This window comes from Manis pentadactyla, chromosome 14 (assembly GCF_030020395.1).
Source record: "Manis pentadactyla isolate mManPen7 chromosome 14, mManPen7.hap1, whole genome shotgun sequence".
NCBI lineage: Eukaryota > Metazoa > Chordata > Mammalia > Pholidota > Manidae > Manis > Manis pentadactyla.
The window spans coordinates 24,231,191-24,257,754 of NC_080032.1; the positions used below are offsets into that span (position 1 = coordinate 24,231,191).

A 26,564-nucleotide genomic window follows, 5' to 3' on the forward strand; every position below is an offset into this window, starting at 1 on the left:
CCCTCCTCCTGGGTTGACAAAGAAAGCCTTTCTGCCCTCTTCCTGCCTGTGGGATACTGGATACTGTCCCTGCCTGCCCTGGCCTCAGGCTGGGCACTGGGGTAACCACCTACAACCTGGACCTCAGGATCTGGCTCCTGCCACATTCAGCCTGATTAGGCGTCACATGCACTTATGTAGGATTTCATTAAGACTCAAGCCAGTGACCACAGAGTGGACCATGCCTTCAAGTTTACCTTCAGGACTTTGGGGTCCTAAGAGTTCTCTGCTCACGAAGGTCTGGCTCTTGGCCTTAACTGGGGACTGGGCAGGTAAGAACTGAAGTCACCAACTGCCTTGGGCAAGCTGGGGTGCTCTGGGGCCTCATTTACTAAATGTGGGAAGTGTATGTGTGAATCCCTTCCTACCAGGAACACTGGGAAGAGACAGGAAGGAATGCTCCTAAGAGTGCAGAAGGTGACCTCAGTCTCTCTATCCTATAAGTACTTACCAAGTGCCCTACACAGACCCCACATGGAGTCTGGTTTGGGCAGAAAGCAGGACACTGGTTTCTAAGCACTCTCTCACTTTCACAGGCTATGGGCCTATGGACACTGAAGCCTGGGTGCCCAGGGCCCATGGGGCTGTGGGCTGGCGGTCAAAGCTCAGACACCCGGATGCCCTGCTACTTGCAGCCAGCCTCCTGGGCTCCCCACCCTCCCACACCGACCCTGAGCCGAGGAACAAGCCTTGGGATGCTATGGAAGAGCAAGAGGGAAGGAAAGCAGAGCCATCTGGCTTGTCCTGAATTATTAACCATGGAGGAGGAGGTGCAGGCAAGGCCATGGGCTGAGGCAGGGGACCCAGAACTCCCTGAGCAGGGAAACTGCACAGACCCAAGAACCCAGAGGTCCGGGCAGGACCTTCTGTGGCAGCTGGGCCATGAGCCCTGGGGCTTCTATCAGGGCAGCAAAGCGCAAAGCACGATGCCTTCCCCAGCCTGTACTATTCAAAGTTGTTAAGAACCAATGCTCCCATTCTTTCCTTTTGGTGTTGTGCAGAAGAGTAAATGAAGGCCAGGTGAGATCCAGCAGTTCAGCCAAAGTCTTGTGGCTGCCGGAGACAGGGCCGGTTAGTGGGCCAGGTCCTTAAGCAACACCTGAGGTCCGCCCTGTGGATCCCACATCATCATGGCGGAACCAGAAGTCTCTCTGATTTGTCCGCCCACACCCCATCATTGTCCCTCTCCCACCTATGCCTTGGTTCAGGCCCTGCCGACACCCCTTGGGTGGCAGAACACCTTCCTAACGAGACTCCATGCTTCTACTTCGGGCCTCCAAATCCTCTCCAGAGGCCGTCAGAGTGCACCTGATTGCCAGCTCCTTCCAGGATCAGAAACCCTGCCCCCCAGAACATCACTCAAGGCCCTCATGCTTTCTGTCCTCCCATGGCCTCTCCGTCTTCCCAAGGCTCCATCCACCTTTCCTGCTGTGCCCTGAAGCCACATGGGCAGCTTCATACCTGGCACCCCAGCCTCGAGGCCTTCAAGGGCCACAAACACTTGCCCAGGGGTCTACCCAGTGCCCAGAATCTGGCATGGCAGGAGCTCCCTCACTACTGTGTGGAGCATTCGCTGAGATTCACACTTCCTGCTGTTCCTTCTGTCAAAAAAGCCCTTCCCCACCTGGTCTACCTGGCAAATGTCCAGTGTCCTTTAAGACCCAGCTTAACCAGCACTCTCTCTTTGAACCCTCCTCAACCACGCCAGGTGGAGGAGGGTGCTCAGGGTCCCCTGAAAGCAATTCACCTCTTGCTCTCACCACACCCCATCCCACTGTCTGTCCCCAAACCATGAGGATCCGGGGCAGTTGCCAGCTTCTGGCTCATTTCTGTCTTCAGTGCTGACCACGCTGTGAGGTTCTCTGCAGACCCCATGAGTATGTGGGGAAAACCAGCTGTGGGGGCAAGGGGCCTCAACTTCAGCTGGGGAGAAGACCAGGGCAGAGCACAAAGACACTGGGTTATCCAAACAGTCGGAGCATGCTTAGAGGCTCCTCAACCCAAAGCTCTCCACAGTGGGCCACAGTGGCCTGCTTTAAGCCCATGGCAGCTGTGAGAAACTTTCTGACCCATAAGGGTGGGCAAGAAGAAAGTCCCTCCTGGTGGGGCTCATGCTAGGTGCATGCTGCAGCAGGCACCTGCTCTAAGGCCAGTTCACCTACTTTCTGGGAGGGCAGCCCTCCCTGAGCCCACACAGCAGATGAGGAAATTGCAGCCACCACAGGATCCCTCCGGGCACTAAGAGTACACTCTCACTGCACTGTGGCTCGAGCTGCAGCAGGAGGCATTCCCGGTGGGCAAAGGCTGAGCAAAGGATCCGAGGCAAGACTGCTGTGGCAAAAAGAGAGGGGTCCTTGGGTCATTACAGGATGATAGGAGCCGCATGGGAAAGAGCTTGCCGCTGGGGATCATGGACACTTGGAGACTTCAGAGCCTGCCGAAGTTCCCCTGCAAGAAAGCCCCTGAAGGTTTTGTGGGAGAGGCAGCCCCCAAGAACAGCGGGCAGATGGTGTCTGGGCAACATTATGCCATCTCCCTGAATGCCTGAGTGCACTGTAGAAAAACCAGGGGCTGGAGCAGCTATGAGCGCTATCAGCTGCCAGCTGCTGGGAGAAGACAAGGTGGGGGAATGGCACAGGTGCTGGTACAAAAAGAACTATCTGAGAAGCAGGAACTACAGCAGCAGCCGGAGTGGGCGGTGGGCCCCAAGGATTCCTCCCCCTCCAGCCTGGAGGGAGGGGCCTGGCTCGCATCTGTCTGCCTCACTCCATGTGCACCTAAGGCCTCATACGCTTGCTCCCTCCCAATCTCAACGTGCTTTAGTTGCAAATCCAGGGAGACACGTGGCCATGTTCCCAGACTCATTCCCAGAGAGGTAGCAAGATGGGAAGGCAAGTTCAGGCCCCAGCACTTGTCCATACCACCTCTCTGTCCTCAGATACTATATTTCCAGCTCTGAGCCTCAGTTTACTCATCTGTAAAGAGGGGTGGTAATATGCCCAATGGGAGGTCCAGACACATGTATGGAGAGCATCTATGCTGCACTGGGCAATCAAGATGTGTCTATCGCCCATGGCGATACTAAAAATATCTAACTGCTGGGCACCGAGGTAGGGCTGGCTGTGGGGTAGCCATCACTCCTGTAGTTCCAGGAATCCCACAAAAGAGACACTGGGGTGGAGGGAGGACCACAGCAGAGAGTATCTATAACTGTACAAAAGTAGAGGTTTTATCCGAGGGGCCAGAGGTGCTTAAGAATTCAGAACTTGCTGCACTTTAAATGGGTAATACTGCATATTTCAGCTGCAACCAATAAGCAAACGCACTGCAGTGAAATACGTGGACACAGAATACATAAAGGCTATAAATAGCCTCACGTGGACTATAAATAGCTTCACCTCAGTTCAGACAGGATTTTGCTGCCAAATGAGTTATAAAAAAGCATTTGGTTTCGAGAGCTTGCTGGAGTTTGGAATTGAGGCTAATGAATTGTGGCTCTGCGTTTCAACGTTTCTTACCACATACCTGGGAAACAACCACACATCAGCTCCGGATCATCCCACAGCCGATGTGGTCCAGATGAGAGATCCATGCGTCCTGCCCTGAAAACTTTCCAAGCCCTGACCCAGAGGGCACGGCGCATGAAGATCAGTCACAGAGTAAAAACAAATGTGCATGCACACACAGCAACATGTATAAATATAATCACACCAGTCTCAGGCAGGGGCAAATAATGGCAGAAGCCCAACTCTGGTGATAGAACCCAGCCCCGTGCAGCCCGCAGTGGCCAGGTACCTGCTCAGCCCACATAGGCCTCCAGGTCTGCACCTGGAGGAGAGGAGGAAGGGGTGAGGATGAGGGTCAGGGCTGGGGCTTCGTACCCTGGAGGGGCAGCTCCAGCACCACACAACCTGGCATTGTCACTTAGGAGCCTGGGATGGGTGGCCTGACCACCTCACTGAGCTGTTTCTTCCTTGGCAAAGTCTGAATAACAGGCCTCACTGGGTTTTGAGAGGTGTGTGAAGGTGCCTGAGGCCTTGGGAAATGCTTGCTGGCTGGGCTGTGAAGTTGCTTCAATGTACAGTATAAAAAAGGGGGCCTGAGGGTGGCCCTTTGTTCCAGAAATGCCCTTCATGCCCCAAGGGCTCTCTCCTGAGGCAAGGCCTGTGTGGGTTTCTGTCCTACACCAAGTCCTCTGTGTGAACACAGACAGAACACCAAGGGCAGCACCCAAAAGACAGGGTTCAAGGTTTGGGAGGAAACGCGTGGAGCAGGGACAGGTTACCCTGGAGGAGGGGTAAGACCTCAAAGACAGAGCACAGGCTTTGAAGCGGGACGGGTTTCCCACAGCGCCTCCGCCTTCATTGGTCTTGCAAGTTACTCACATTCTAAGCCTCAGTTCTTCTGTTTATGGAACTCGGTCTCAATGCCATGTGCACCCCACAGGGAATGGGAGGGATAAACTAAGAGACGATGAATATAAAGTGCCCAGCATAAAACCCCCAGGAGATGGCAGAGGCTGCCAGTATCACTGTGACAATAACAATGACAGTGATGGTACTGGGACAGCCCTGCTAATGAGGGCCTCCCTTTGAGCTATATCCTTACACTCAGAACAGTGGGGATCAGAAGAAATAACTCATCTACGACAGTACTGCCAGACTTACCCTGCCTGTTCAGGCTCTGCTTCGACTCACCCACCTTCCCAGTAACACAGGGCAGTGGGCAGATGCGCTATGCGCATCTCCAGTGGGGAACCCGAAGCCAGGACAGTGATGGGGACTTGTTAAGGTCATGGGGCAGGTCAGTCATACAGAGGAAATGAGTACCCCTGGGCTACACCTAACCTATCCAGCCTCTTGCACTCAGGTGGGGAGGCCACTTAAGTGCACACAGGTGTGTGAAGCAGCACCTGGTAGCCTGAGCTTGAGGAGGCTTGGGGCTGGAAAGCAAGAATAAGAGGGGGGTGGCTAGGGTGCAGGGAACTGAGTCATCTGCCACTGGTCCAAGCCCATCGCACACAGTCTGGCTCTTCTATCTTTGGCGGGGAGCCGGGGGCTATTTTGGGAAGCTCTGCACACAGCCCGCCACTTCCCTGCCAGGCTGACTGGGTCAAAAACAAAACCAGCCCAGCAACAGCCCCATGTCAACAGGGCGGGGAAGTGAGGAGGCACAGAACAGCCTCTGAACTGAACATCAGGAGCGGGGGTGGCAGAGGCAAGCACAACCCCTACCCTGCAACAGAAAAAAGCAGCGGGAAATAAACACACACAGCTAGATGCAGGGGAAAAGGCAAGCGTTGGCACCAGACAGACCAAAGCTCAAGTTCAAGCTGCTTCCTGGAGTAAGTTGCAAGTCATTTAACGGCTCCTGGCCTCGGTTTACACAACTACCCACCCCTCAAGGGTGGGACTGGAGAAAGTAACCTGCATAGGAAGGAGCTCTCCACCTCGCCCCTTAGAGGCTGCTTAAATCTCCCTCTGCTGTGTTGCCCCCTGTAGCCCCCACCCTGCACCCAGTGCCCACCCAGGGCAGGTGCTCAGCAATCCCCTGCGGACAGAATAAACAGGGACAGGGCTGCCAGTAGATACAGGAGGACCAAGGATGGACACGGCCCTTTAGGGGCATTTCCGAGGAGCCAAGCACCAAGTGAGTAGCTGACAAAGATCGCCATGTGAGTGACTTGTCTCAGACCACTGTCTTTCTTACAGATGGAAGGCAAGGGCTCAGAGAAGGGAAGTGACATGCCTGAGGTCACTGGGTGAGGCAGCCTGAGGTCACTGGGTGAGGCAGACCACGCAGAAGGCCAGTGCTCTAGTGAGGACTGAGGTTCTCAGCATGCTGTGTCCTGGTCTTTATAGAGAAAAGGGGGCCTGTGGGCAGCACAGGTTCAGAGAGGGAGGAGCAGGTGGAGCATTCTGAAATGATCATCTTTCACAGGGGTCTGGGCTCAGAGGCCTGAAGCTGATCACAGGTAAGGTGAGCCAGAGCACATACTGGTGAGCTGACTAGACCAGCTAGACCCCAGGCCCTGACTTTTCTCATTAGGCTCTCAAAAAGCCCCAGAGTCAGACTCACAATAGCCAAAAGATGAAGCAACCTAAGTGTTGATGAACTGATAAACAAATGTGGACCATTTATGCAATGGAGTATTACTCAGCTTTGAAATGGAAGAAAATTCTGATACCTGGTACATCGTGGATGAACCTGGAAGACATGAGTGAAATAAGCCAGCTACAAAAGGACAGATACTGCATGATGGCACTTATACAAGGCACCCAAATTAGTTAACACAGATACAGAAAGTAGATGGTGGGCAGCAGGGACTGGGGAGTTGGTGTTTAATGGGGACAGAGAGTCAGTTTGGGGAAAGAAAAAGTTCTGGAGATGGGTGGTGGGGATGTTTGCACAACAATGTGAATGTACTTAATGCCATCAAACTTACACTTAAAAACGGTTAAAATGGCAAACTTTGTTATGTGTATTTTATCACAATTTAAAGAAAACAGAAAAGAAAAAAAGACCCAGAGTTGGGCATGGGGTCTCCTTTTTGGGGGATGAAAATGTTTTGGAACTAGACAGTGGTTGCACAATATTGTGAACATACTAAATGCCACTGAATTGTTCACTTTAAAATAGCTAATTCTATGTTATGTGAATCTCACCTCAATTCAAAAGAAAGTGAAAGCTCCTGTGTGTGAGGTAACCAGCTCCAGCGGACAGGCACCCTGGGTGGCCCTTGGAACAGGAGACCTTCACCACCAAGGGGAGCCTATTAGTTCTCTCCCAGCAGGAGGGGCTGAGAGACAGTCACGGCTGTGGGAAGGGACACAAATGGATGGCTGAGGTGCTAGGTGTGGAGCAACTGGTCCTGGCAATGAGGAGTGCACGGATCTCAGGCCCTGTGTCGGTGACCCCTTCACTACCCCTGGACATCAGCAGCTTCTAGAAATCAGGCTCAGAAAGGGTTTCACAGAGCAGCAAGATCTGTCTTTCCTTAGCTGATGGGGACACTGGGTCCTCTGAGGGGCAGGGACTCACCCAAGGTCTGCAGCAGGTCACAGTGGGCTGAGCCTCATGCCCTCCGAAAACCTCCCACTTGGTATACACATAGTTGTGGAGGCCCATGTCACCTCCATGTCACTGAGATATGATCTCATCTGGGACAGGCCCTGAACACAGAGGTGAAGGCTGCTGCAGGTGGCAGGCATTGATATGGCTCTACAACATGCCTGGGGTGACGCATCCAGGGAGGGCTGGGCCTCAGAGGCAGAGCAGAGCCCAGGCGAGTACCCACTGGCCCCTGGAAAAGGCTCCTGGGCTGGGCGGGCAGGGTGCTGAGTTCTGTGACAGAGTGGGGGAGGGGACATCCAGCTGTACAGGGTCAGGAGGGGCTGAGGAGGGGTCTGCACGCCCTGCGAACCCACGAGCCAGCTAGAGGGAAGGAGGGACTGGGGGTCTGGAGCCAGCTCTGCACATGAGCTCTTGCCTGCCCTTGGGGAAGCCCCTGAGCTCATCCTGTGGCTGCTGGGCAGGGCCATCAATCACTGAGACAAGCACAGGCTCAGAGCTCTTGAGGTAGGAATGCTCTCTGCACTACCTGTTTCTGCGATGGCCGCTAGACCACCTCCCAGGATGAGATGCTCTCCTTCTAAAGCTACTGCTAGAAAGTTCTTCTGTTGAGTAGTTTGCCAACCTGGGACTCAACTATGGTCTTGGTTGGCTCTTTAGAGCTACACTCCACTTTTCTTCTCCAGGACACCTGAAAACAGGTATCCAAATGGCTTACCCTCTCCAGGGTAGCTGCCCCACCTCCACCTCCTCTGCTCCAGACTCTACGTTAACAGAGGCAAAGCTGCCCTAGCTGACAACAAAACCTGAGGCTGCTAAAAGCCCCAGATGTGTTTTCTGGGACCAGCTGGATCCTCTTCCACCCACTACACCCAGCCCACCACTCCTCAGTCAGGGCAGCAGGCCTTCCCTTACCTGGTGACATTCTGCCTGCTGGGTGTAGTAGGTGGAAGAGCAAACCCCCAAAATTCATGTCCATGTGGAACCTGAGAATGTGGCCTTATTTGGAAATAGGGTCTGCAGATGCAATTAGTAAGGGACCTTGAGATGAGATCATCCTGGATTTAGGAGGGGACCCAAATCCAATGATAGGTGTCCTTATAAAACAGGGCACAGACAGACACAGAAGGGACAGCCATGTGGAGACAGAGGCAGAGATTGGAGTGAAGCAGCCACAAGCCAAGAACTGCTTGGTGTCCCAGAAGCTGGAAAAGGCAGGAAGAACCCTCCCCCTAGGGCCTTCAGAGGGAGCATGGCCCTGCTGATCTTGACTTCAGATTTCTAACCTCCAGGGCTGTGAGGCAGTACATTTCTGTTGTTCTAGGTTCCCTAGTAAGTGGTCACTTGTTTCAGCTGCCCCTGGACACTAGGTTTGCAGCACTGGGGAGCAGGTGACCTAATTGTGATCATACAGACATTAACCAGTGTCCCCTGCTCTGGGCACCTATGGGAGAATAGCCAGTGGCATCCTGCTAAGGAGGGCTACATTGGCACTGAGCAAGTGCCAGACTGCGCAAGTCTGTTATCAGGGCTGCAGCCCAGTTAGCTCAGGACACTCAAGAAGCCAGCAAGAAGTCCTTCTGTGTCCACTATGAAGTCACTAGAAGGGAAGTGGCCCCTGGACGTGGGGCTGCCCAGCCTCTCAGCTCTCCCTGCTTCCTAACACCGGCACCTGGACAGAATTACCTAGGCCCCCATGCATGGGCAGGCCAGCCCAGCCCTGCCAGTCCTTAGGAGCCCCACTTCCAAGCAAGCAGCCAACAGTAGTCCTCGAGAGAAGTCCTAACCCAGGACTGCAGGTGTCCCTAATGAGAAATGTTCAATCCCCACACACCCAGTCTTTGGCTCAGCATCCCCCACCTGCCTCCATTTTTGGAGAACCTCTCACTGGGGGTGGTGAGCTGGCCAGGGCTTCTAGAAGCCTCGGAACTGAGCCTGGAGTTCCCTGGGTTCCAGCAGGGTGTGGGAGCTCAGACAGATCAGCATCTGCAAACCCCTGGCCCTCCACCATCCCGGCTCCATTGGTACTGCCATACCAAGAGTCAAGGTCAGGACTTCGTGGGACTGACACTAGAGAGCTTAAATGGCTCCTAGTTGGCCAAGTCAAACATTTTTTCAAACAGGTACAAGGCCGAGCTGCTTTAGAAACATCTAGTGAGATTGTTCGAAATGCAGATCCTCGGCCCATCCTCCAGGCCTAGCAAATCAGAGCCCTGTGTGAGAGGCCCAGGACCCTGTGTTTTACACACATTTCCCCCACGTGTATTTGGAAGCCCACCAGAGGACGAGAACAAGTGGCCTTGTTCTACCTTCTGGTGCAGGTGGAGAACAGACATAGAACAGAGCTTCCCTGAGGTCACATGACAGAGCCAAGACCAGATTCTACTGTTCCTGGGTCTGGCTGGTGTCCATCTGGGCCTGGAATCACATGGCTGAACCCCCTGTGCTCAAGGAGCCCTTCCTCCGGTAAGGCTTCCCCATGGACCCAGTCAGCTCCAGGCACCTGGGCTTTCTCTTGGCCTTTCTCAGATTGTAATGTCACCCCTGCATCTTGTTCACAGTTGTTTCCCCAGGGCCTGGCCAGAGCAGTTGCTCAATAAAGGCAGGTGCCTAGCAAATATTTGTTAGGTAAATGATCTTAAGTCCAAACCCTGTCCCAGAGCAGCTATCTGACCTTGGACTGCTCACTCAATTATCTGCCCCCACGTGGAGAAGATGCTGGTCGTATGTCTAGACCATTTTACATGGCCACAGAGAGACTCAACCAGTAAACCAGATGCAATATGTTTGGAAACTTAAAGTTGCATCCAAACATGAGCTCTGCACACTGGCATTGACACCAGCCATCAAGTCTTCACTGACAGACTGAAGATGAGCTGGGAGCGCAAGGCCATGAGATCCAGCCAGGAGACTGCTGGGGGGCTGGGCAGCACAAGAGGGCCCAGGAGCTGCTGCAGCTCCTACCGTGAGGCAGGAAGGCAGATGGGCGGATTCTGGAGGTCCTGCTGCCTTTTCCCAGAACAGTCCTCTGCATTCAGGGGCATAAATCCTGGGCCTAGTCCCTGAAAACTATAGACAGGAGGACACATCAGAGTGCTACCAAGGCCCTGGGAGCTGGAGAAGGGCCTCAGTTTCCCAACTACAGTGGATGTTTGAGCTAGACCATTTTCAAGGGCCCTTGGGACCGTGTGGGCAATGGTTCTGTGCTTTTGGGCAGCCTCCCCACTGGCTGGCACTTGCTGGTGTCCCTCCCTGCCCCTTCCCTCTCCCCCCAGATTCAGGCCTCCTAGAGTGCCCAGGCCAGGCTCAGAGGAAAGTGGCACTTGCCAGGCCAAGGAGGCCCTTCCGCTGGCCACAACTGACAAGTTCACACAGACTTCCCTATGGTCAGAGAGAAGCAGAGCTGAATGTTGTCCTTCAGATGGCAAGCTCTTCTCCAAGGAGCGCAGGCAGCACCTTCTCCTGAAGCCATGTGTGAGGTGGCCTGCTTCCATGGCCACTCAGAGCCCTGCCCTCTAAATGACCTCATGGGGACCAGCCTGTTTTTCAGCCCAGGCTAGTTAAGAGGGACAAGGGCCCAGCATCTACACGTCCCTTCATGCATCAGTCCAACCCAGATCGACTATGGGGCAATAGCCAACCCCAAGAAGGTTGTGACTCGTGCTGGTGCTGCCCAGAGGGACATCACCTGACGGCTGGCATGTCTCCACCACAGCCATAAATGGGGGAGAGGCAGCCAGGGTCCAGTGAGGAGAAGGTAAACTCCATCCAGTCCCCAGGAGCTGCCCCACCCAGCATGGCTCTGGGCCACCTGGGAAAGATCCTCTGGGTGCCTGTCAGTCTCCCCATCTGCGGGTTGGACATGGAATCCTAGTGTGTGGGCTGCTGCCCAGGAGGGTGAAGGGTATGGGCAGAGCCGTTCTGGCCCCTCTCCTCCAGACTGAAGCCATGGGGTGGTGACTCAGGCCTACATTCTGGACCCTGTTTTCCTTCTGGGTCCAGAGAAAGCCCCACCTTGGTATTGTGGCCATACCCAGCTCCAGCAGTGAGACACTTGTGCCTCAGCAACACGGCTGTGCCACATGCCCTCAGGGGGCCAGGAGGACACAGGACTTTGCCTTCCAGGCCAGAGGCAGCTTAGCAATCATGACTCCTGACAGAAGGTCCCACTGGCTGCCACACAGCACGAGCTCTCTAAACACGGGGTGTGTGAAAGACAGGAGCTAGCTTGCTGATCCTAGGACGACCTTTGGTACAGAGTGGCCATTTGAAACCAGTCCCTTTTTGAGTGCTGTACTAGAGGAGAGTGCCATAAAATGGACACCACCCATCACTGAGCTCCTACGGGCCAGGCAAGGAGCCTGGTCGCATTCTCACCCAGAATCCTGTTCTACTCCCAAGGGAACTCAGGCCCATGAGACTAAGTGGCTTCTGTAGGTCATTCAGCCAGGATGCAAACCCAGGTCCACGTGGCTAACAAGTTTTTGCTCTTCCCACCACCCAGGGCGGCCCCAACTTCCAGTCTCTCCATCCCAGGAACCCGGAGTCCTGCAGATAGGACTTCAGCCATGCAATTAGCAGGGGCCCAGGGGGCAAATGAAATCAGGTGGCAAGAGTGTTTTAAAATTAACTGTTCTCTGGTTCCCTGTCTGCACAGCCTGCCGCAGCCCTGACAAAGCCCGTTCGCAGCCAGGGCTGTGATAACGGTGTGCCCACGCCTAGGAAACTGTGAAGTGCTTTACAAGGGCACTGGGTGACAGGTAAGTGAGGGTGCCGCGCAGAACAAAGTGCTCCACACACACTGCTCCTGTCCTTCCCTGGTTCCCGAGGGCACCCCTCATTAGCTCTGTCATGCCAACCAGGAAACCGAGGCTCGGAGAGGTCAAGGGAATTCTGAGGTCTCACACCGAAGTGACAGCAGAGTGGGCAGTAGGTCAAGAGCTTCTGACTTGCTTTAGCCCTCTGCTCCCCAGTAAGTGGGCATGTACCTAATGGTGCAAGCTAGCAGGAGACAGCTGCACACTCCCAGCCGTCCTCTGCGGGCCACCTGCCATTCTTCCTCCATGCTGCTTTCAGAAAGGCCATGGGGACCGGGGAGGAAAGCTCCTCTTGCTATGGCAACAAGGTGGGGAAACTGAGGCACAGAGAGGGCAGCTGCTTCAAGGTGGGATGCAACAGAGTATGCTCAGTTGCTGGTTCATTCGTTTCCAAGCCCAGCTTTGCTGGGGAGAACACAAATGTGGAGAGGCCTGCTGGAGCTTCACTCAGGGAGGGACGGTGGCCACTTCCTAGAAGGGTCTCTCAGGGGACTTGGTGGGTGGCAGCAGAGGGCCACAAGGCTGACATAATGGGAATGTTTGCAACTGCAGGTTGAGCCAAAATCCAATCAGTATCGCGTCAAGAAACCATCACAAGATATAGGCAACCCTATCCAGGCCTGGGGTAGGTGCCAGTCTCTGTCCTCTGGAAGAAAAGACATAGGCCACCAGGCAGGGGCCCTGGGGAAGGCATTCCAGCCTGGTGCCTGTCACTGAGCCCCAGGAGGCAGCTGGGAAGGATCCTGACCTTGGAGGCCCTCGTGCCCTGCTCACACGGCTCTTTTCCCTCCAGGGCTGGCCAGTCACTGGGTTTATCCATGTGGCTTCTTGTAGGAGCCTTGTATAAACCTTTTGGGGAAAAGTTCTCAAATACCTAAGTCTTTTTTTTCTTTCACATAATTTCAAACTTGGAAAAAGGTTGCAAAAATATCTTAAGAACTCTCCTATATCCTCTATCCAGAATCCATTTAAATCATTTGCTTTACATTTGTGTACTCTATCAGTATACCTACGTGCATATAATCTATCTATATATCGATATACATATAGTCTCTTCTGAACCATCAGAGGATGAGGTACCAGAATGTCTAAGGGCATGGGAACAGTCCTACCACCCCTGGGTACCACTTGATAGGGTTCATTGCTAAGCACCCACACACCCACCTCCTCCATGCTGAGGTGCATCAAGTAGGCAATGATACCTCCAGGTTACAGAGGAGGAAACTGAGGCATGGTCTCCTGATGTACAGTGCCCCTTCTACAGCACTCAGCAACCCACACCTGAGCTCTTAGCATCAAACAGAACCCACTCCGCAGACTGATGACATGATGACGTTGTGGCAATTCTTAAAAGAAAGCAAATTGGGTTGCCCCCACAGCAGAATAAAGAGTGGATCAGGACTGAGGTGACAGATTCTGACAGTGCAGCACTGACTCAGGTACTCTGGGAAGGGGTGTGGGCTTGGGAGAGGGAGGTGAAAGGCTCCCCCACTGAGGGCTTGGGTCGCCTCCTCCATTGGGGCTTGTTCTCCACTTCTTTCCTTTTCTGTTCTCAGACAACTGGGATGGATGGACTTCTCCCTGAAGGGCAAGGCCCAGGTGTGTTCTTCATCCCAAAGCCCAGGGCCATGGGGACCAACACAAGGCAGGTTGCAGTGCAACTGATGAATGGATGAACGAATGAATGAGTCAGAGACCTGAGTTCTGGCTCTGCCTTCCTAGGGTGGGCTACTCAACTGCTCTGAGAATCAGTTTGCTCATATGCAACACTAAGCATTTCTACAGTGGTTCCATATTGTTAAATTAGGTGAGATTTGTGAAGCGGCCTGTGAGGTGGGTATTAAAATTTTGGTTCGGAGTTTGCTGAGCTGTGCTCTGGAAAATGAACAGAAGATGGGAGAAATAGAAAGCAAAGCTAAAAATGTTTAAATATGAACAATGTAGATAATTGTGCACACACACATACGCACACATGCCTTGCAGCTCTGCACATCTTAAGCTTAGCAGTCTCTCTCTGACAACTCCCCTTCCTTTTGAGACCCACAGAAGCCCAGGAAGGAAAGCTGGCAATTGTGGGCTTCCCCTGCAGACACAAATGTGCCAATCTCTGTAACACTTGTGGTGACCCAGCAGAGCCTGGGGGCATGGAAACGAGGAACAGAAGAGAGGGAGGCAGCTCTTTCTAGAAGTGGATAGGAATGGTCTATTTCATTCAGGTAAGGCACAGAGCTGAAAAGCAAAGCATAAAATGGACAGCTATACAAACTCTTCGATACTAGGAACCATTTATAGGAGATCATGTTATCGCAAGCAGAATGCCACTGGTACATGCACCCCTGATGACAGAAGGAAAGACATCTGTGTGTGTGTGTGCGTGTGCACATGTGGGGCTGCAGGCATGTATGTATGCATGCACATGTGCATATATGTGCACATGTGGGTGTGTGTAGGGATGTGTTGGTGTGTGTTCACAGACATCACAAGACAGACTAGCAGACTTTAATGTTCATAAGTGTCTTTTCTCCTGCACAGTTTCTTAAGCCATTTGTGTAACGAAGATGAACAACTATCACCAACATGTTTTATCAAAGCCAGGCACAGGGCTGGGCTAAGACATAGGCTCAGTCTCCCAAGTGGACATGGTTCCATGGCCTAGAATCCCTGATGTAGGGCCAGTGCTGCCTGTCCCACCCAGCACAGCCTGGGTGATGGACGCCAGTGCACAGTGGGGGATAAATCAAACTCCCCCCTTGGAGCTTTGTGGGCTTTGCAAAATCTGTCTGAACCAGGCTTCCTACCAAGCCCTTCCCTGAATTCCAGTGCTCCTGTGGAATTAAAGAAGAGAGAGGCACTCACCACCTGAAAGCCGGCCAACAGGGTGATTACTCCACTTTTCCTGGAATGAGCTTTCCACACTTTTGCCGGCTGGAGCCATCAGCAGCCAGGACTCCCACCTCCCCGACCTGTTCTCACACCCTCTGCAGCTGTACGGTGCTTTCAAGTAAGTCACCTCTAAGTGAAATTACACTAAGAAAGGAGGCTGGCTCCTTGTGCCTGAGGACACGGGAGGGAGGGGGGAGGCTGGCACAGAGTGCTCAGGATACACTTTGGATGAAGACAGGCAGGGTAAAGAGCCGTGCCTCTCCCCTCCTCTAGTGCTAGCCCTGTTCTGCTGGTCTTTTGACTTGGGGGCTCGCTGACTGAACACGCACATGTATCACCAAAGCAACCCCCAACCTAGACACACATGAAAAGCCCCAGGGCAGAGTAACCCCACATGCAGGGGCACCAGGCCAGCCTCCCATCAAGGCGGAGAACAAAGATGAGAACCGAGAGCTGCCACTCACAGGGCTGACCTTTCATGTGTCACATCAGATTTTCCGTTCACCAGCAAAGCAAAACCAAACCAAGCAAGACCAGCACACCACCTCCCCACCCATCACACAACTTGTGAACCCATAAGAATTTACAGCAAACCAACCAGAGTCCAGACGTGGGTAATGTCATTAAGAAGCCTGCACAGAGCCCAGATGCCAGGAGGGTCCCGGTGACAGACTCCAGCCTCAAAGCAAAGGAAAAGCAAGACCCAGCACAGACTTCTGCAGACACAAAAGCATTCTTCTCATCCCGCCCAACAGGAACAGATCTGATTATCAGAGGGAAGCACCAGGAATTCAGGTCTAAGACAGCTTTAAAGAAACAGGGCTTTGGAAGATGAACAAATGCAGTTTAAAGAGGCCTGACCACAGAACCGGATGGGAGCCCTGCCTTGAGCCACCTTGAAGGCTGATTCTCTTATTAAAGCAATCTCTCCAAGATAATGTTGAAACAAAATGCACAACCCAATCAGACGCTCATAAGCCTGACTCTAAAACACATACCTGAATGTCTACGCCCCTGTCATTTAGCCCCCCCAAGTTGGGCACCATGTTCAAAGTCAAGTGTTGTTTCTCTGATACCTGCACCAAACTTCGAAGCTTCCCTGTGAGTCAGATGGGGGCCACTTGGTGTTCGCTTTCTATTTAAAGATCTCACAGGGCTTCCTCTCAGACACCATTCAAACCCATGGCTTCTAAGAACTGGGTGCTAAATTTGTTGCCTCACTTTCCATCAACATAGGAGATATTCTAGTTGACCAAGGGGGTTCTCTTTTCCATTGCGTGCAGCACACAGGCAGAGGTACGGGGAGGGGCTGCCTGCCTCTGGGTGCAGATCTGGAGAATGCCCCCAGGGATGGTGACTGACAGATTAACCTCATCAAGTTTCCTCCAGGAAAACTATTCAGAAGCCATCCTGAACCTCTCTGAGGTTGCAGATGGGGGAGACACGATGGAGAATGTCACCCCACTGGGCAGCAGCCTTAAAATCCTTTCTGAACTGTCCCAAACAAATGGTGGTGCTGCCAGGACCACTCAGCCGAGAACCAGACAGCAGGGGATAACTGCTATACCATCTTCTCAGAAAGTCTTGGTTACAGAGACAAAACATTACCCCCATTGAACTCCATTTTCAGGTGAGAAAGGATTAAAGAGATTTGTACCCAGCGATTGCACTTGGGAACCCTGCCCCATTTGGGGTGCACGCGCATGCCTCTAAATCTGCCCCCACCCCTGGTCAGACCACGGTCCAGGAAGGCTGGCAGGCCAAGCTGTGCAGCAATCACATTGGAAAACGGAAGTGCAACAGACAGCACAGGACCCAAGCACTGTGAGGTGGAGCCGGGCTACTCCCAGCCACCGTGAAGTAGCCCCACCGCCCCCAAACTCTGCTGCAGCCCCTCTGCCCTCAGTCAAGCCCTGCCCGCCCTCCCTCTCTCCCTCCAGCTCAGCTCCTCAAGAGAAAACAAGCAGTCCACGTGACCAGGACAGAGCCTTCCCTGCGAACAGATACGTCCTAAAGGCTCTGACAGTTTTAGCAGAAAATTACCTTTCAGGAAGAAAATGTAAGGAAGGGGCGGAGGGGAAACAAAGTATCCGGCCGGGGCTGGGCCAGAGCCCCCGTGTCCACAGAGGCGCCGCACTCTCCATACAGCCAGCCTTGGGGGGCCACCCCCAGGGTGGCCCATGCCTGCCCCAGGCCCCCAGCCACTGCCTGCCGGACAGACAGCCGGCTGGACAGATGAAAGAGCAGAACCAGTGGGGACAAAGGAAGGGAGGCCAAGAGGAAGGAGTGGGGAGAGGGAGGGAGGGAGGGCGGGCAGAGGGAGATTTGGTTCTCTCCTCCGCTGGGACCATTGAGCTAAGTTGCCATGGAGAAAGGGGAGCTGCTGGCAGAGCCCGAGGCGGGTGGAGGGGCCATATGCTGGAGGGATGGCGTCAGCCAGAGCCAATCCCCACCCTTGCCTGGTGCAGCCTCCCCGTGAGCAGGCCTGCCACCCGCACCTCAGGCTGGGAGGGGACCTGGGACCAGGGGCTGGCAGCCCTCTTCCCCGGTACGGGCTGGGGGCCTGGGCTCCTCACCTGGTGCCCTGTGCCCTCACCCCCACCAGATCCCCTGGATGAGGAGCCCAGAGTCCCTCCCTACTGCCGGGGTATCGCTGGGGCCCTGGTGCTGGGGCAAGTATTTCAGACCATCTGCCTCCCCGGTTCTAAAAACTGGAGTTGTCAAAAGTTGAATCATATTTTCTGCTCTCACGAATGAGAGATGTCCACCTGTAGGAGGGCTTTGATGCCCCTCCTACACCCTGGACCCCCACTTGCCTGTGACCAACCTGCTGCTGTTTCTGTCCATGACCCTAGCTCCAGGACTGGCCTTTGCCACTGGCCCCTGCTCACACTCAAGCAGCAGCAACGGGGCTGGGGAGAGTTGGAGGTGTGGGTGGGGCCTCAGTTTCTCCCCTTGGAGACCATGTCACAGGGGCAAGCTCAGTTCCTCTTTGGGCCTCCATTCCTCTTCACAAAGGGGGACAATCCTGCCATCTCCCAACCTGCACTCCAGGCACCAAGACACCGGAACAGCTGGGATGTGGACATGGGGCAGTAGGGCCACCTTGGGAGTGGCTGTCTCCTCAGGCGACAGAGCATGATTGGCACAACATCCCAACCGTCCAAACCTCTCTATGCAGACAGAGGCTCTGTGGAGCTGAGGCCTTGCTTCCCTGACACAGAAAGACCCAGGGCAGCCCAGGGGGGAGCCTGTCTCAAGGCTGTGGCTTAGAAACACTTCCTCTTTGCTGTCTTCTCCCCACCTTCTCTCAACAATTTATTACAAAAACATCCAAACACATGGCAAAGTTGAAAACACTTTATAACAAGCTTCTGTACGTGTACTACCTAGATCCTACCATTTCCTCTCACTTTTAGAGTGGCAAAACACATACAAAATTTACCACTTCAACCATTTAATAATATACAATTCAGCAGCATGTAGCACATTCCCAGTGCTGTGCAACCATCACCTCTATCTAGTTCCAGAACATTTTCATCCCCCCAAAACCCAAGAGGTGTTCATTCTCTATCCTCCATCACCAGCCCCTGGGCCTTGGAAACCACCAGTCTGCATTCTGTCTGGATATGCTTGCCTGTTCTGGACATTTCATAAATGGGATCACAGACGGGCCTTGTATGTCTCTTCTGTCACTCAGCATCATGTGTCGAGGTTCATCAACTTTGTAGCGTGTGTCAGTGCATCATTCCTTTTTGTGGCTGGACCATATTCCATGTGCTACATACATTCATGTGCTGATGGACATGTGTGCTGTTTCCACCTTCTGGCTCTCTCACTTTTAAAATGAGTCTCTCAGAGCCCAGTGAAGTTTCCTGGAAGCCTTCCCAAAGGAGTTGGTCTCAAAAATGCAGGTCCCAGCAGCCCCAAACTGTATGTTAATCCCTGCTGTGCCTTTTCATTAGTGCACTTCTCCCCACTGGGTGAGGGAGCATGGGAGGCTCCACCTGCCCCCCAGGGCCAGAGGCAGGGCTCCCAGAGCAGGTGGGTCGCCATCCAGCTGGCTTTGGTCTCCTCTGGGCTACAGGGCACATATTCATGGTAATCGTATCCACGTTCTGAGACCCAACAGACCATGTTCTAGTATTCTCTGGCACTTGCATGACTAGCAAGTTATTTCCCGTCTCTGAGCCTCAGGTTCTTCATCTGTTAAGTGGGGGCAATAGTCTATCTCATGGGGTTGCTCAAAAGACAAGACTGGCACTGCCCAATAGAACTTTCTGTGATGATGGATGTGTTCAATCCCAGCCCTGTCCAGTCCAGTCCAGCCAACTCTAGCCCCACATGGCTATTGAGTACCTGAGATATAGCAGGTATGACTGGGAAACAAAATTTTAAATTTTATTTAATTAAAAAATTCAAGTGAAATAGTCACACAGGGCTAGTGGGGATCATTCTGGACATAGAGGCTCTAAGGATTCAATAAGATGGGGATGCAGGACTCACAGCCCAAGCCAAGCAGCCTGCTCCTGTCCCCCTCTTTCATCTCTTCCTCTCCCGACCTACCCCATGGTGTCTGGGTGGTAGAGGAGGCCACTGCCTCCAGCCCGGCCCCTGAGGCTCCCCTCTAAAAGGACAGAGGGTGGGTAGTCAGCCTCTCAGGGAACAAAACACACCAGCTGCAGAGTGAGTTCAATGGTCTGTATAACATAGGTCCCTGAGCTGCTGACTTTTCCTCCTGCCCCTATTGGCCCCAAACTCCTATTATAGAACCCCATCTTCTGCCATTTCCCCCAGCAACTTCTGAGATCATCCCTGAAATATCTGGGCGGGAGCTATAGGATTAGAACAGACCCAACCCTATTCCTGAAGTGGCAGCAGGGACCCCCGTGAGGGTGCGCAGAGGCTCCTGGGTCCCAGGCTGGCTGTGGGGCCATGCACGCAGGGACACCTTCCCACATGCATGAAGCTGCTCTTGCAGGGCATGGACTAGCATCCAGACCAGATTATTGCCCAACTGTCTCATTTTGAAGATGCAGAAACTGGGCTCAGCTGGCAGAGTACATGGCAGCAAGACAGAGAGCAGTGGGGCTGAAGCCAAGGCTCCGACTTCCAGCCCGGCCTGCATGGGCCTCCTGAGAGGCCCAGGTGGAAGGGGACCCCCACACGAAGGCAGGTCAAGAGCCTGGGGGACAGCTCTGTGTTTCTAGGGGGCTGTGTGTCTTCAGAGCCTGAACAGCAGGAACTGAAACATGGCCAAGCCACCCCACTCCTGTCCCCACCCGGGTGGGCCAAGGAGAAGCAACATCTGGGGAGTGGCAGCGGGGACTCCAAAAAATTTGAACAAGACTACAAAGAACCACAACTCCCACTGTGCTCTGAGCCCACAGATAGTACAGGGCACCCTGAGCTGGGAGCTACTGCCAAGGGCAGGGGTCCCTGCCTGACCCCCAGCCCCCAGCAGCAAAGCCCTTCTGAGTGCCATCTGCCTTCCTCAGCAGAACAGTCAGAGGGATCCCCTTCAGACCTACAGCCCCACGCAGCCTGGCCTCACCCTGCCCTGGCCTGCATGCTTCCCCTCTGCCCAGAGCCGCCCCTCCTGCGCCTCTGCTCTACAGCCCTTCTCACGAGGGCCTTCCTCATTGGTCCTTATTTAAAACTTAACCCTTACCCCAGCACTCCCCTGACCCTTTGTCATTAACTTTAGCTTCAATCCTTACCTAATACACTGTGGACTTTTCTTAGTTTTTATTTTTTAAATTGTGGTAAAAAGACATATAGCATCCACTTTACCATCTTAATGTTTAAGTGTGCAGTTCAGTGGCACTGAGCGCATTCCTGTGGCCCACCATCCATCTCCAGAGCTTTTCAACCTTGCAACATGAGGCTCTGTCCCATAAGCAACAACTCCCCCCAGACTCCCCAAGCCCCTGGCGCCCACCCTTCTCCACTCTGTCTCTGTGAATCTGATACCTCAGGGCACCTCACATGAGGAGACTCACTCAGTATCTGTCTTTTGTGTCTGACTTGTTTCACTCGGCCTAATGTCTTGCAGGTTCATCCACCATGTAGCATGTTTTTTTTTTAAGAACCGAGAGGAACACCTGGCACCCAGCAGGCACTGATCAAATCTTCATGAATGAATGAACACACAAATGAATCAATGAAGACTTGCAGGGGTTAGTCCCCATGAGGCTGGACCTGCCCCTGCCCCCACTATGAACCAACTCCCAGCAATGGCAGCCAACCCCCATGGCTTTAGACACCTGTCCTAGAGTCTCAGGCCCACAGTCCCAAGGGGTGACCAGACACAGCACCACAGAACTCCCCTACTCCTGCAGTTGATGGTGGGCTTTTCCTCAGGACATGGCATGTCTATGGGAGGCTTATTACAGGGACAGAGTCCCCAGCTATGGATGTGACGAGGTGTCTTGGAGCCTCACGGTAGCCCCGCACAGCACGTGGCAGAGAGGAGAGATGGAGATGAGCAAGGGCCTGGCATGGATTCTCTGATTCTGCCAACTGTACACAGCAGGGCGCCAACATGGGTGGGGATTCAGGAGACCCGGGTCTACGGAACAGGGCTTACAACCTTAGCGGTCCCTTGCCCTTCACCTTCTCCACATCCTGCCAGGCTATTTATAGCCTCCTTCTCTCTGAGAACTCATTTACCCATGTTTCTGGGCCACATAAGCTGGTAAATTGAAGTAAGGCAGACCCCTTGCACATACAGCAAGTGGTGACAAGGCTCCAGTCAGGAAAACCACTGGGAGACTCAGGGGTCACCACTTGCCAGACCTGGGGTGCCCCAGAGCAAGAGGCGTCCACAGAGAGGGCAGCAGCTGTGTGCCCATGGCGAGGCCTCAGTGCCCAGCCAGACCTCACTCAGGGGCCTGGACGACAGTGACCCCAGAAGAGCCCAGATCACCCTGGAGCTTCTCCCTGTTCCAGGAAAACAGACTGAGACAGTGGAAAACAGCTGTACCTTTAAATTATTTGGTCCACAGATTCTAAAAACATTTGCATGTTGAAGCTGTTTGCATGTTTGGTTATTTTTAGGGTGAACCCAGTTGCCTCTCCTTGGAACCGGATGAAGCCCAAGAAGCACGTAATCCTTTTTCCCAGATGGGGGTCCTGGTCTTGTGTGCCTGGGAATGAGGGCTTAAGTATGAGGTCCCTGGAGCTCATGGAGAGCGCCCCCTCCCTCACCCAAACATGCCCCAGGGAGCCAGGCAGGTCTGCTGGGATCTTTAAGATGTGCCTCTGCTGACACCATGGCCGCCCACCTGGGTCCAGAGAGCCCCTCTGTCCCTGCCTAGAGCATGGTTTGAAGGGAAGGAAAGTAGGAAAGCTGGATGCACTGCCTCCACCCATGTCAGGCCCAGCTAATGGGGATATTTTGCTGACATATTTCTAGAACAAGAAGCAATTAGAGCAGATTTTCTCTTCCATTCCCCCTCCCCAAAACAGGAATAAATCAGTTCCACCAATTTCCCAGCTAATGATTTCCTCCATTAAATTAAAAAGAAAAAGAAGAAAATGTTTTTTTAAATGGATTACCAACCCTGTGCTTTCAGAGACCATGTGACTTGTCAACTCCTCTTAAATCCTAATCCATCAAAGTCTCTTAATTAATTTTTAATAAATAAAAAAGTCATAGTCTAAGAAGCACTCCTCCCCTGCCTGCCCCCAGTCAGCCCAGCACACAGGAGTCAGCTCTGGACTGACTATGGGGAGCCAGCTTCATTGGGCCAAAGACAACCTGAGAGTCCGTGCCAAAGATCCATTTCACAGATGAGAGAAATGAGGCTGGGGTGGAAGTACCTCAACACACAGGAACCCAAATTCCAAGCGACCCTAGAGTTTGTGACATGCACCATAGAGGGCTAAGTATCAGGCAGGGCCCTGGTTTCCAGGCACGCCCCCCTAGAGAAATGCATACAGGCCAAGTCAGGAGTAGAGGAGGCAGAGGGATGACGGGAGTGACTTTATCTAGGAACTGGTCTTCTCCTCTCCTGCTCCTTTGCAGCTCCTGGGCACAGGCAGACATACAGTGCTAACACCCCATTTGTTTCTAAAACGTCCACCCTTCAACAGCACAGATGAACTTTGAAAGCACTGTGTTAAGTGGCAGCAGGCAGACACAGAAGGACAAATACTTCATGATCCCACTTATGTGAGGTGTCCAGAGTAGGCAAATTCACAGAGACCGAAAGTAGAAGGGTGGGTGCCAGAAAAATGGGGGAGGTTGTGGGGAATTAGTTTAATGGGGACAGAGTTTCAGTTTGGAAAAGAAAGATTTCTGGAAATGGATGGTAGGGATGGTTACCAAACAACTTAGATGTACTTAATACCACTGAACTGTACTCTTAAAATGGCTAAAGTGGTAGTTCTTGTGTATATTTTACCACAACAAAAATATGAGAAGAAAAAAAGTCCACTCTCAAGACTGCTATTTGAAGATACAGGAGGACTGGCAGCGCCACAGTGACTCTGGCAGTGAGCTCCATGGTCAGCCCCTGGTGAGACCTCGCTCCTAAAGTACAGCTTGGGAGCTCACAGGCCTGCTCCTGTCACACAGGAATGCCAATGACCTTCAGAGAAAGGTTCCTCAAGTCAGCCAATGTCACCAAGACAGGATTCCCTGCATCCTTGACGGTCTACCAGACACCAAAGGGCAGGCAGAGGCCGAGAGGGCCCCCAGGATGACCTCTCCTGGAGGTGCCTCAGGGGCTTCGCACTGGCTGCACACTCTGCCTGGCTGCATCTCCAGATGTTACATGACTTCCTAAGTTCATTTAGTCTATTTAGGGTTCTACAGAGAGGTCTCTCTGGTCATCCTACAGTCAGAAAGATGCAGGTAAGGTCGCTGGGGTGGCCATGAGCAAGAATGGGAGACCAAGGTGCAGCAAGCCAGCACCTTTGTGCTGCTCCTGGCTGGTGAGAAGCCGTTCAGGGAGGGCGGGGAGAACCCAGCTCCAGCCAGAGGGCTTGACAAGTTCCTTCATCCCTCCAACCCCCATTTTCTCTTCTACAAAATGTAAACGAAAATAGGCTTTTTGAGGAACTCTGTGAAATGATGTTGTACAGTGTCTAGCATAGGGCTTGGACATGGGCAGAGGTCAGCAGACAGTAACAACTATAATTATCATCTCCCAAACATGTAGGGACATTCCTTCAGAGGGCCCAGGGGCAATGATCTCAGACAAGTCAAAGAGGGACATGCAACGTGAAACACTGCGAGGCTGCCAGAAGGTCAGGGACTTGAGAGGCAGAGAATGGGGCCTATAGGCTTGCCCTGTGCTGTATGTGAATTAACTAATTCAATCCTTTTGTCCTCATTTGCATATGAGGAAACTGAAGCAGAGAGGTTAGTGATTTACTCCAGGTCACACAGTCAGGAGGTGGTAGAACCAGATTCGGACCCTGGTCCCGTGGCCCCAGGGCCTGGGCTGGTCCCCACTGTTCCATAGGTTATCTCAAGTGAAGTGTAGGAGGAAGGAAGGGGGCAGGGTGGGAGGAGGGGTGGTGGGGAGGATGCAGAGAGAGGAGCCTGGTGCAGGCAGAGGCAGGTCCTGAGACAGCTTCTGCAGTTGTGATATCCGGGCTACGTGAGCCCCTGGAAGCTGGAGAAAAAGGTCTCAGAGCAGGTCCTTGGGGAAGCCTGCAGCACAGTTGGACCGGCCTGGTTCCTCTTAAAGGTCAGGTCCAAGATCTTTGTACTTAGCTCCGCTCAGCCCAGCTGCGTTGGTCAGCACCCAAGTGCAATTAACTTCCTCAGAATCTGGGCTTGGGCTCAGGAGAGGAAAATACCTCTACATCCTGGCTCTGCCTCATGGTGACTTCCCAGCAATGCAGTGCCCCAGGGGACACCTGGAGGCCCATGCCCTTCCAGGAGCTGGAGTGGGGCACCTATGCACTGGCGGGGGATTCTGTGTGAAGCTAAAGAGCAAACTCTGCCAACTCCTTCTCAAAGATGAATCATTTTCTGTTAGGCAAGTTTCTAAAGATCTACAAACCTCTCACGGCTCTCGGAAGCTCCTGTAATACAGAATTTCTAACTGTTCTCCTTACTTCCATCCAGGCTCCACAGGGCAGCCAAAGTGAGCATTTAAAAATGCAAAGGCAAATAAGAATAACCCTCAAAAATCTTCCAGCAATTCCATTCACTCTCAGGGTCAAGCTCAAAGTCTTTACCATGACCTATAAGTCCTCCAAGATTGAGCTCCTGCCTCTGTCATCTCCTACCATCCTTCCTCTCTCCTTTGGTTCCAGCTACACAGGTCTCCCTGCTGTTCATCAGATTTGTCAAGTACTTCTGCCTCAGGGCCTTTGCATCTGTCCTGGAGTTATCAGCAATGTTTAATAGCTGTACATTTTCTGCATGTTTGTGACAGTTTTAAAAAGCTCTGTCAATGTATTATGGAAGCTAGACAACAAAAGATGTACAAAGACGTACAAAGCTTTTTAAAAGTGTATACAGATTTTAATGAGATCATTCATACAGACCGAGCATACCAAACTAAGTTAAACACAGTGCTCTCTTTCCATACCACATAAAGTCATCTCACTGTTTATGGAGAACAAGAAGGTAAGGGTCAGGTCCTTCAGGACATGGGAAGTATCTAACGCCCCTTTGTGCAAACTTGGAGAAGAGGCTTGAAATTACAAAACTCTGTTTCTGCCCTCCCTTCCCCATCCTCCCCCACCAAAGCAGTTGATCTGAAATGCACTTTCTTGAAGCTGGCTGGCACCATCAGTCTGCGTATTTTGTGCTAGCAACAGAGGCGTCACTGGCAGAAGCTGCAAGTGCCTGCTGCCATCAGGCCAGGACACTTCTGACCAACCAGTCTGGCTCCCTCCAAGGGGACTGACTGTGCCCAGGGCTGGCTGCCTGGCCTATCCCTCTTCTGCCCTCTTCCTTTGGCCTTCTGCATGCCTGGCCTGCTTCAAGAGGGAATGCCCCTGGACCGTGCTAGGAGCCCCATGAAGACCAGTGGCTGCCCTTGGTTCTCTTAAGGGTCCCAGAATTGTTCTCTGCAGACTGACCCAGAAAAAAGGCAACCAGTCCTAGGCTCAGTTGTTTTATAAAGCCACAGGAAGAAAAGGATGAAGAAAGTGGAGAAGGAAGAGAAAACACAGATTTTCCTCCCATTCTCAGAAAGAAAATTTCCAGAACATCCCTGCCTCACCCTCAACAAAAACCAGTTGTGCAAAATCAGAGAAAACCCTACATTAGCTACTGCTCTGCATGCCTCACCCTCACCCATTGCCTCCCAATAGCCCTTGAACCCAAGTCAAAGATGGAAGGTTCCAGGGATCAGCAAACCAGACAAGACCTTTGGGTTCTGGATGTGACAAACCACAGTGCTCTGTGTAAAGGCTTTGCTGCAAGCTATCAAGACCTGTAATTACAAAGAAGAGCCAACAAATGGGCATCTCTTCAGCCAGTAGAAAGAAAATGAGATTTGTTCCATGAACAAAGGCGACCGGGAAGAACAGCAGAAAGTAAACGGCACTTATGGCACTCTGTATCACTTATTGATGGCTGTGTAACAAATTGCCCCAAAACTTAGAGGTGCAAAACAATAAACATTTATAATTTAATTCTGTCTCTGTGCATTAAGAATTTGGGAGTGACTTGGCTGGGTGGTTCTGGCTCCAGGTGTCTCATGAGGTCACAGTCAAGATGTTGACTGGGGCTAGTGACATCCAAAGGCTTGACTGGGCTGGAAGGGCCACTTCGGAGGTGAC

General features: G+C 52.8%; 1 protein-coding gene across 11 annotated transcripts in view; it reads right to left on the reverse strand.

Moving 5' to 3' along the window:
- PITPNM2 (phosphatidylinositol transfer protein membrane associated 2) overlaps window positions 1-26,564 on the reverse strand; it is a 144,776-nt gene that overhangs the window by 66,979 nt on the left and 51,233 nt on the right. Inside the window, exon 1 of one of the 11 annotated variants that reach the window (XM_057492398.1) lies at window positions 16,854-16,985. The exons of 8 other annotated variants lie outside the window; for them this stretch is intronic. The gene's annotated coding sequence lies outside the window, so the exon portion shown is untranslated. Of the gene's footprint in view, window positions 1-14,783; window positions 14,893-15,408; window positions 15,564-16,853; window positions 16,986-26,564 lie in introns of those variants that run through there. 2 more of the 11 variants (XM_057492399.1, XM_057492401.1) reach the window with 2 other exon arrangements.